Genomic DNA, 8,267 nt, shown 5'->3' on the forward strand with positions numbered 1-8,267 from the left:
CGGAGGAGGTCCAGGACAGAAAGGTTGGATTCGGAATGGGAGGGGGAGTTGGTGCTGAGCCACCGGGAGATCAGGTTGGTTATTGCGAACCGAGCGGAGGTGTTGGGCGAAGCGATCGGCAAGCCTACGCTTGGTCTCACCGATGTAGAGCAGCTGACATCTAGAGCAGCGGATGCAATAGATGAGGTTGGAAGAGGTGCAGGTGAACCTCTGCCGCACCTGGAAAGACTGCTTGGATCTTTGAATGGAGTCAAGGGGGGAGGTAAAGCGAAGTGTAGCATTTCCTGCGGTTGCAAGGGAAAATGCAGGAGAGGGGGCGATTTGAGTGGGAAGGGATGAATTGACCAGGGAGGTACGGAGGGAGCGGTCTCTGCAGAAAGCCAACAGGGGAGGAGATGGGAAGATATGGCCAGTGTTGGGATCCCATTGGTAGACAAAAAAATCTGGAGAAAATCAGTGGGTGAGGCAGCATCTATGGAGCGAAGGAATAGTCGATGCTTTGGGTCGAGATCCTTCTTCAGACTGATGTTGGGGGGGGGGGGGGGGGGGGGGAGGGGGGGGGAAAGGGGGGAAGAAAGAAAGAAAGGAAGAAGCGGAGACAGTAGGCCGTGGGAGAGGTGGGAATGGGAGGGGAAGGAGGGAGAAAGCAAGGACTACCTGAAATTGCAGAAGCCACTGTTCATACCGCTGGGGTGTAAACTACCCACGTGAAATATGAGGTGCTGTTCCTCCAATTTGCGGTGGGCATCACTCTGGCCATGGAGGAGGCCAGGACAGAAAGTTCGGATTCAGAATGGAAGGGGGAGTTGAAGTACTGAGCCGCCAGGAGATCAGGTTGGTTATTGCGAACTGAGTGGAGGCGTTGTGCGAAGCAATCGCAAAGCCTACGCTTGGTCCCACCGAGATTGATCATAAGCTGAATAATCCAACCAGAATTTTGTTTGGAAGTGGAAAGAAATAATAGAAATTGCATTCATTGCAATGTGTAAAAAGAGTTAAGATACTGTATTATAATTTTGCTGCATGTCATTGTGGTATATATCATGTCTTGATTGGTGAATAAGTTTAGTTTGTGACTTTATTTGAAGCAGAAATAATATATGAATGCTTCATTGAGCATAATTCCGACTGGTAACTACGCACTTCGTCCGAGCACATTATCGCACGCGTCATGCAAGCCGTCTTAAATTACCACCTAAACTGTCATTTGGCAACATAAACAGCTGCCAAGGTTGCCCGGATGGCAACAGGGAAAAAAAGTTTAATTGAGAGCCCTGGGTACCGCAAGGCTCAGTGCTGGGACTGCAGCTATTTACAATATACATTAATGATTTTGATGAAGGGATTAAAAGTAACATTAGCAAATTTGCAGATGACACAAAGCTGGGTGGCAGTATGAACTGTGAGGAGGATGCTATGAGGATGCAGGGTAACTTGGACAGGTTGGGTGAAGAATGGGCAGATGCAGTTTAATGTGGATAAATGTGAGGTTATCTACTTTGGTGGCAAAAACAGGAAGGCAGATTATTATCTGAATGGTGTCAAGTTGGGAAAAGGGGAAGTACAACAAGATCTGGGGGGTCCTTGTTCACCAGTCACTGAAAGTAATGCCCCTGTCCCACTTAGGAAACCTGAACGGAAATCTCTGGAGACTTTGCGCCCCACCCAAGGTTTCCGTGCGGTTCCCGGAGGTTTTTGTCAGCCTCCCTACTTGCTTCCACTACCTGCAACCTCCGGCAACCACCTGCAACATCCGGGAACCGCACAGAAACCTTGGGTGGGGCGCAAAGTCTCCAGAGGTTTCCGTTCAGGTTTGGTACGTGGGACAGGTGCATTAGCATGCAGGTAGTGAAGCTAATGGCATGTTGGCATTTATAACAAGAGTTCAGTATAGGAGCAACGTGGTCCTTCTGCAGTTTGACAGGGCCCCAGTGAGACCACACCTGGAGTGTTGTGGAGGAAATTTAAGGAGGGACATTCATGCTATTGAGGGAGTGCAGCATAGGTTCACAAGGTTGATTGCAAGACTGTCATATGTTGATAGAATGGACCGACTGGGCTTGTATACACTGGAGTTTAGAAGGATGACAGCGGCTCTCATTGAAACATAAGATTATTAAGGGATTGGACACTAGCGGCAGGAAACACGTTCCCAATGTTGGGGAGAGGAGGAGAGGAGAGGGAGGGGAGGGGGGGGGGTGTGCGAATGGCCTAATCCTGCACCTATTATTGTCGTACACCTCGTACTGTCACACCTTGATTGGAAAAATACTTATGCCAGGATCCTCTTCATAGACTTCAGCTCTGCTTTTAATACAATCATTCCGCAGCAGCTGGTGGAGAAGTTGGAGCTATTGGGGGTTGATGCTGGCACATGCAACTAGGTCCTGAACTTTCTATCGCAACGGCAGCAGACAGTCAGGGTGGGCAGTAGGACATCAAAAACTATAGCCGTGAGCACTGGCTCACCCCAAGGCTGTGTCCTAAGCCCCCTGCTGTTTAGTCTGCTGACACACGACTGCACTGCTAGACTCAACAACAACTTCATCAACAAGTTCGCTGATGACACAACAGTGGTGGGTCTCATCAGTGACAATGATGAGTCAGCGTACAGGATGGAGGTGGAGCTGCTCACAGGTTGGTGCAAATCCCACAACCTCATTCTCAACGTGGGAAAAACTAAGGAGATGGTGGGTGACTTCAGGAGGGCGGGGAAACAACACCATACACCTCTGCACATCGATGGAGCTGATGTGGAAAGGGTCAGCAATGTGAAGTTCCTAGGACTACACCTGTCAGATGACCTGACGTCCACGGCCAACACCACAGCACTGGTCAAGAGAGCCCAGCAGCGACCACACCCTCTCCGTAGACTACGTAAAGCAGGTCTCCCCACTACACACCTATGGACTTTTTATAGGGGGACAATCGAGAGCACATTGACCTACGGCATCACTTCCTGGTTCGTGAGCTGCAAGGCGTACAAACGACACCAACTTGACAGGATTGTGAAGACCGCCAGCAGGATTATTGGTGCTCCACTACCTTTCCTGCTGGACATATACAGGAAGAGATGTATCAGCAGAGCCATCTCCATCATCAAAGACCGCTACCACCCATCGCATCACATATTCTCCATCCTGCCATCTGGGAAGAGGTACAGGAGCATTAGCTGCAAAACCAGCAGGATGCTCCTCAGCTTCTTCCCGCAGGCTATAAGACTGACAAACGGTCTTTGCCCCCTGCCAAAGTATCGCGCACCAACCACCAACCTGAACACACTGCAGCAGAGCCACTGTCGTGCCGCTGCCGATCGGAACGCCTGTTGAATGTTTAGTAGAGTGTTAAATTTGTTCATGATATGTATTTTTATTTATATTTATTTTTAATGCACACTGAATGGACATTGGTTTGAGCAACGTTTTTTTGTTTCCTCTGGGTATGTGAATACTCAGGAAATGACAATAAAGATATACAATACAATTATCTATTGTAATAGAGAAGGAAAAAAAAATCACATGTGGTTAAAGTACACATTGTAATAAAGGCCATTTTTACACATTTTGGTTTCACCTTGTAGAAATTGCAGCTGTGTTTATACAGTCCCCCCCCCCCCATTTCAGTCCACCATTTTTTAGCTTTGAAAAACTCCTTTATTGCTTTAGCAGTATGGTTGGGATCATTGTCTTGCTGTAGAATGAACCTCCAGCCAATGTTTTGAGGCATTTGTTTGAACTTGATCAGATAGGATGCGTCTATACACTTCAGAATTAATTATGCTACTATCATCAGTAGTTGTATCATCAATGACAATAAGTGAGCCAATACCTTCAGCATCCATACATGCCCAGGCCATAACACCCCCACCACCGTATTTCTCAGATGAGGTGGTATGCTTTGGATCTTGGGCAGTTCCTTCTCTCCTCCATACTTTGCTCTTGCCATCACTAGTTAAGTTATGATATGTTAATCTTCATCTCATCTATCTACAAGGCCTTTTCCAGAACTGTGGTTGTTCTTTTAAGCACTTCTTGGCAAACTGTAACCTGGCCATCCTATTTTTGCAGCTAACCAGTGGTTTGCATCTTGTACTGTAGCCTCTGTATTTGTTCATGAAGTCTTCTGTGGACAGTGGTCATTGACAAATCCACACCTGACTACCGAAGCACGTTTCTGATCTGTCGGACAGGTGTTTGGGAATTTTTCTTTATTGTAGAGATAATTCCTCTGTCATCAGCTGTGGAGGACTTCCTTGGCCTGCCAGTCCCTTTGCAATTAGTAAGCTCACCAATGTTCTCTTTCTTCTTAATGATGTTCCAAACATTGATTTTGGCAAGCCTAAGGTTTGGCTGATGTCTCCAACAGTTTCATTCGTGCTTCTCAGTCTCATAATGGCTTTGTTGACTTTCATTGGCACAACTTTGGTCCTCATGTTGATAAACAGCAATAAAGGTTTTCAAAGGTGATGGAAAGACTGGAGGAAAGAGTAGGTGCTGAGAGCTCTCTTTTACCTGCATTGAGGCAATTACACACACTTGAGCAATTACAAACACCTGTGAAGCCATGTGTCCCAAACATTTAGGTGTCCTGAAATGGGGAGACGATGTGTAAACACAGCTGTAATTTCTACATGGTGAAGCTAAAATGTATAAAAATGGCTTTTATTTATATCTGACGATGTACACTTTAACCACATATGATTTTTTTTCTATTACCAATCTCAAATTGCGGAGTACAGAGGCAAATAAAAAAATGATCTGTCTTTGTCCCAAACATTATGGAGGGCATAATGTTCGTCCTCATCCGCAATGTACTAACTTCTAAACAGGGACGGCGTTCCAGTGCATCAACAAATATATTTTAAAAGTACATGCAGGTTCCTGCCGGATGTGCAAAGAAGAGTCGATGGGTTTAACCACTACCACCCTCAGTCCTCTTGTCAATGTTTTTTTAATTAAAAAATTGATGCGTGGATAGAATTCACTCACCAACATTGGAATTCCGACACGTCACCAATCCACCATAAACGTCTTTGCTGCAAAAGTAATTTTTATAAGTGAGGGCAATTAATATTTCGGAGTTTGTTGCCCATTTAAACCCTCCAGAAGCGGAATCGCCGCCTGCCTGTTCAGCCCCAACGCTTTATGTGGGAGTTTGTGTCGGCCATCGGTTGACATGGTAACGCTTCTACGCTCCATCCCTCCCCCCCCACGCCCCCCTTTAATTCCGATACACGATGCAATATAAATGACCATATCAAAATAGGAGGTCTCTTTTTTAAAAAATCTGGGATGATTGTACCTGTGGTGCCCGCTGCAGCCGCTCAGTTAGTCAGTCGGTAACGGGACCACAGGTGAGGGCGGGCTGCGCCGCGCAACCGTTGGCCGACGCCATGTTTGTTTGGTGAGGTGGTGGTGGCGCGCGCCTGCGCCTGCGCCCTCCCCCTCCCCCTCCCGCCGGGCGCGCGGCGCGGCTCCCGCCTTTCCAACCGCCCAGGGCGCCATGGCCATTAGCAAAGATTCTAGAGGAGCTTTGGCCACGAGTCAGCAACGAAACCGTCAGCATCAAGAGTTCTGTTCCCGAGAACTGACGGTGAGCTGATTTCTCCCTGGTCCATTTTCTACAGCTGCCGACATTGCATTGCTCCACTTACACTCTGTGTAATTATTGAATCATCACCCTTACACTCCCCATATTTTTACATGTGGGGATAATAGTCTCTATAGCAATGTTACAAAATGTTGAGATTTTAAAAATCAAGTCTGCAATTTATCCACCAGATAAAGCATAAAACGAAGTTTAATTTGACACCTAATTCACTTTCATATCTTCAGTATTAAAAAAGTTATGGCCATTTTCATACTCGGAAATTAGCATCTTGTTCCCTATTGATTTTCCATTGACTTAACACAAAAGCTGTGATCGAGGACAGTAAAGCCCATAACTTTATTAAAAATTAAGAGAACTGAAAGACATTTTCAGTTATTATAGATTGAAGCATTCGGAAACAAATATGAAACAATCTTACTTGGATGACCTGAAATTAAAGCATATAATTAGTTAGTTACCCAATTGTAGCTAATTCCAAAATTCAATTACTTGATCTAAACATCTATCCATTTCTTAAGGAAAGACTAACATTTTTAAATAGCCTAAGTGTCCAAAGAACATTCAGACAAGAATTCACAATAAAACATGATTTTTAAATCTCATTTACATTAATTTATAGGCCAAATGGAAGGGATTTAGTGTTCAATTGCTGTAAATTAATGGCCATTTAAATCAGCTTGCCAGTGGAATTCTGTGGAACGCGCTGGTTTAGAACGCTGCCATTGCAGTGAATTTGTACCCCATGTCGGCATGAAAGATACTGCGGGATTGAATGGGCCCCCAAGTCAGCTACTCGCAACATAACATTTTGTATAAAGGGATCTTAAGAAGACCTTTTTAATGTAAAAATAAACAACCTACCTTGCCTTGTCCCCTACATGAGATCCGTCCCGTTGTCGGGGTTCGCAGCTTTAGAGGTTGATTTTTAATCTATAACAATTAAATAATCCAATTTAGTTTAAAAATACCTGCAGCGAACGAATTTCGCAGCGATTTTTCGTCAGCAACTAAGTAGGCTGAACAACATCGATTTCAACAGCCTAGAGAAAATCGCGTTTTAAACCCGCCCCCCTCTCAAAGGCGCCAAAGTCGCGCACACGGGCAGCAGCAGAACTGCAGCGCAGCTGAAGGTAAGTTTTGCAACATACCTAGTCTCCATGAGATGAGGAACACTTATGCGTGGGTTGTGCATGAAGAGTGGTGTGCACTTGCACTGTGTGGTCATTGCATTGACACCCACACCCTCTGTTAATGTAGGGATGGGTGTTCTGTTTCCACCATACCAGCCGGGGTGGGACTTTAAAATTCAAATCACTCAGTGAATGTGCTGTGAAAAGACGGCATGAGGGGAAGAGATAGGATGAATGCACACTTTTACCCAGGGTAGTGGAATGAAGAATCAGAAGTCATAATTGTGTGAGGGGAAAGATTTAATAGAAACCAGAGGGGCAATTTCTTCGCTCAGAGGCTGTTAGGTATATGGAATGAGCTACCAGAGGAGGTATGTGTAAGAAGGAACTGTAGGTGCTAGTTTAAACCGAAGATAGAAACAAAAAGCTGGAGTAACTCAGCGGGACAGGCAGCATCTCTGGAGAGAAGGAATGGGTGACGTTTCAGGACGAGACCCTTCTTCAGAATGGTTAGGGATAAGGGAAACAAGTGATATCAATGGTGATGTGGAGAGATAAAGAACAATGAATGAAAGATATGCAAAAAAGTAAGGATGGTAAAGAAAACAAGCCGTTTTCTTTACCATTTACCGTAAGTGAGCTGTTTGTAGGGTGAAAATGAAAAGCTAGTGTGACTTTGGTGGGGGAGGGATAGAGAGAGAGGTTAAACAAAAATGCTGGAGAAACTTAGTGGGTGCAGCAGCATCTGTGGAGCGAAGGAGATTGGCAACTTTTCGGGCCGAAAAACCCTTCTTCAGAGGGAATGCCGGGGCTACCTGAAGTGAGATAAATCAAAAGTCATACCACTGGGCTGTAAGCTGCCCAAGCGAAATATGAGATGCTGTTCTTTGTGTTTAGTCTCACTCTGACAATGGAGGAGACCAAGGACAGAAAGGTCTAGGAATGTCGAAGGAGAATTAAAGTGTCCAGCAACTGGGAGATCAGGTTGGTTCACATGGGCTGAGCGAAGGTGTTCTGCGAAACGATCGCCCAGTCTGTGTTTGGTCTCGCCGATGTATAAGAGTCAACATCTTGAACAACGGGTACAGTAGATGAGGTTGGAGGAGGTGCAAGTGAACCTCTGCCTAACCTGAAAGGACTGTCGGGGCAGTGACGTGCGGTGAGGTCAATGGCTGGGGAGGCTCTGGTTAGTATCAGTGGCCTGGCCCTTCCTGTATTGATCACCGCGTCTTCCAGAGGAGAGAGAGGAGTGGAGCCGTGGCTGGGAAGGAGAGAGAGAGAGAAGGGCTGGGGGAGAAGGGAAAGAGAGAAAGAGAGGGAGAGAAGGGGGGAGAGAGAGAGAGGAGAGAGAGAGAGAGAGAGAGAAGGAGAGAGAGAGAGAGAGAAGGAGAGAGAGAGAGAGAGAGAGAGAAGGGGGAGAGAGAGAGAGAGGGGGAGGGAGAGAGAGAGAGAGAGAGAGAGAGAGAGAGAGAGAGAGAGAGAGAGAGAGAGAGAGAGAGAGAGAGAGAGAGAGAGAGAGGGGGGGAG

The 8,267-nt window shown here is 46.1% G+C and overlaps 1 protein-coding gene across 7 annotated transcripts in view; it reads right to left on the reverse strand.

The window, feature by feature from the left end:
* The window catches only part of cntrl (centriolin), a 183,972-nt gene extending 175,945 nt beyond the window's left edge, over nucleotides 1-8,027 (reverse strand). For 3 of the 7 annotated variants that reach the window (XM_055659764.1, XM_055659768.1, XM_055659761.1), the window contains exons 1-2: nucleotides 5,302-5,432; nucleotides 4,989-5,035 (exon numbers count right to left, since the gene is read on the reverse strand). The gene's annotated coding sequence lies outside the window, so the exon portion shown is untranslated. Of the gene's footprint in view, nucleotides 1-3,272; nucleotides 3,294-4,988; nucleotides 5,036-5,301; nucleotides 5,433-6,471; nucleotides 6,707-6,758 lie in introns of those variants that run through there. The other 4 variants (XM_055659765.1, XM_055659762.1, XM_055659763.1 and 1 more) reach the window with 3 other exon arrangements.
* Between the last annotated feature and the right edge of the window lie 240 nt (nucleotides 8,028-8,267).

This window comes from Leucoraja erinacea, chromosome 31, assembly GCF_028641065.1.
Source record: "Leucoraja erinacea ecotype New England chromosome 31, Leri_hhj_1, whole genome shotgun sequence".
In the NCBI taxonomy this organism is placed as follows: domain Eukaryota; kingdom Metazoa; phylum Chordata; class Chondrichthyes; order Rajiformes; family Rajidae; genus Leucoraja; species Leucoraja erinaceus.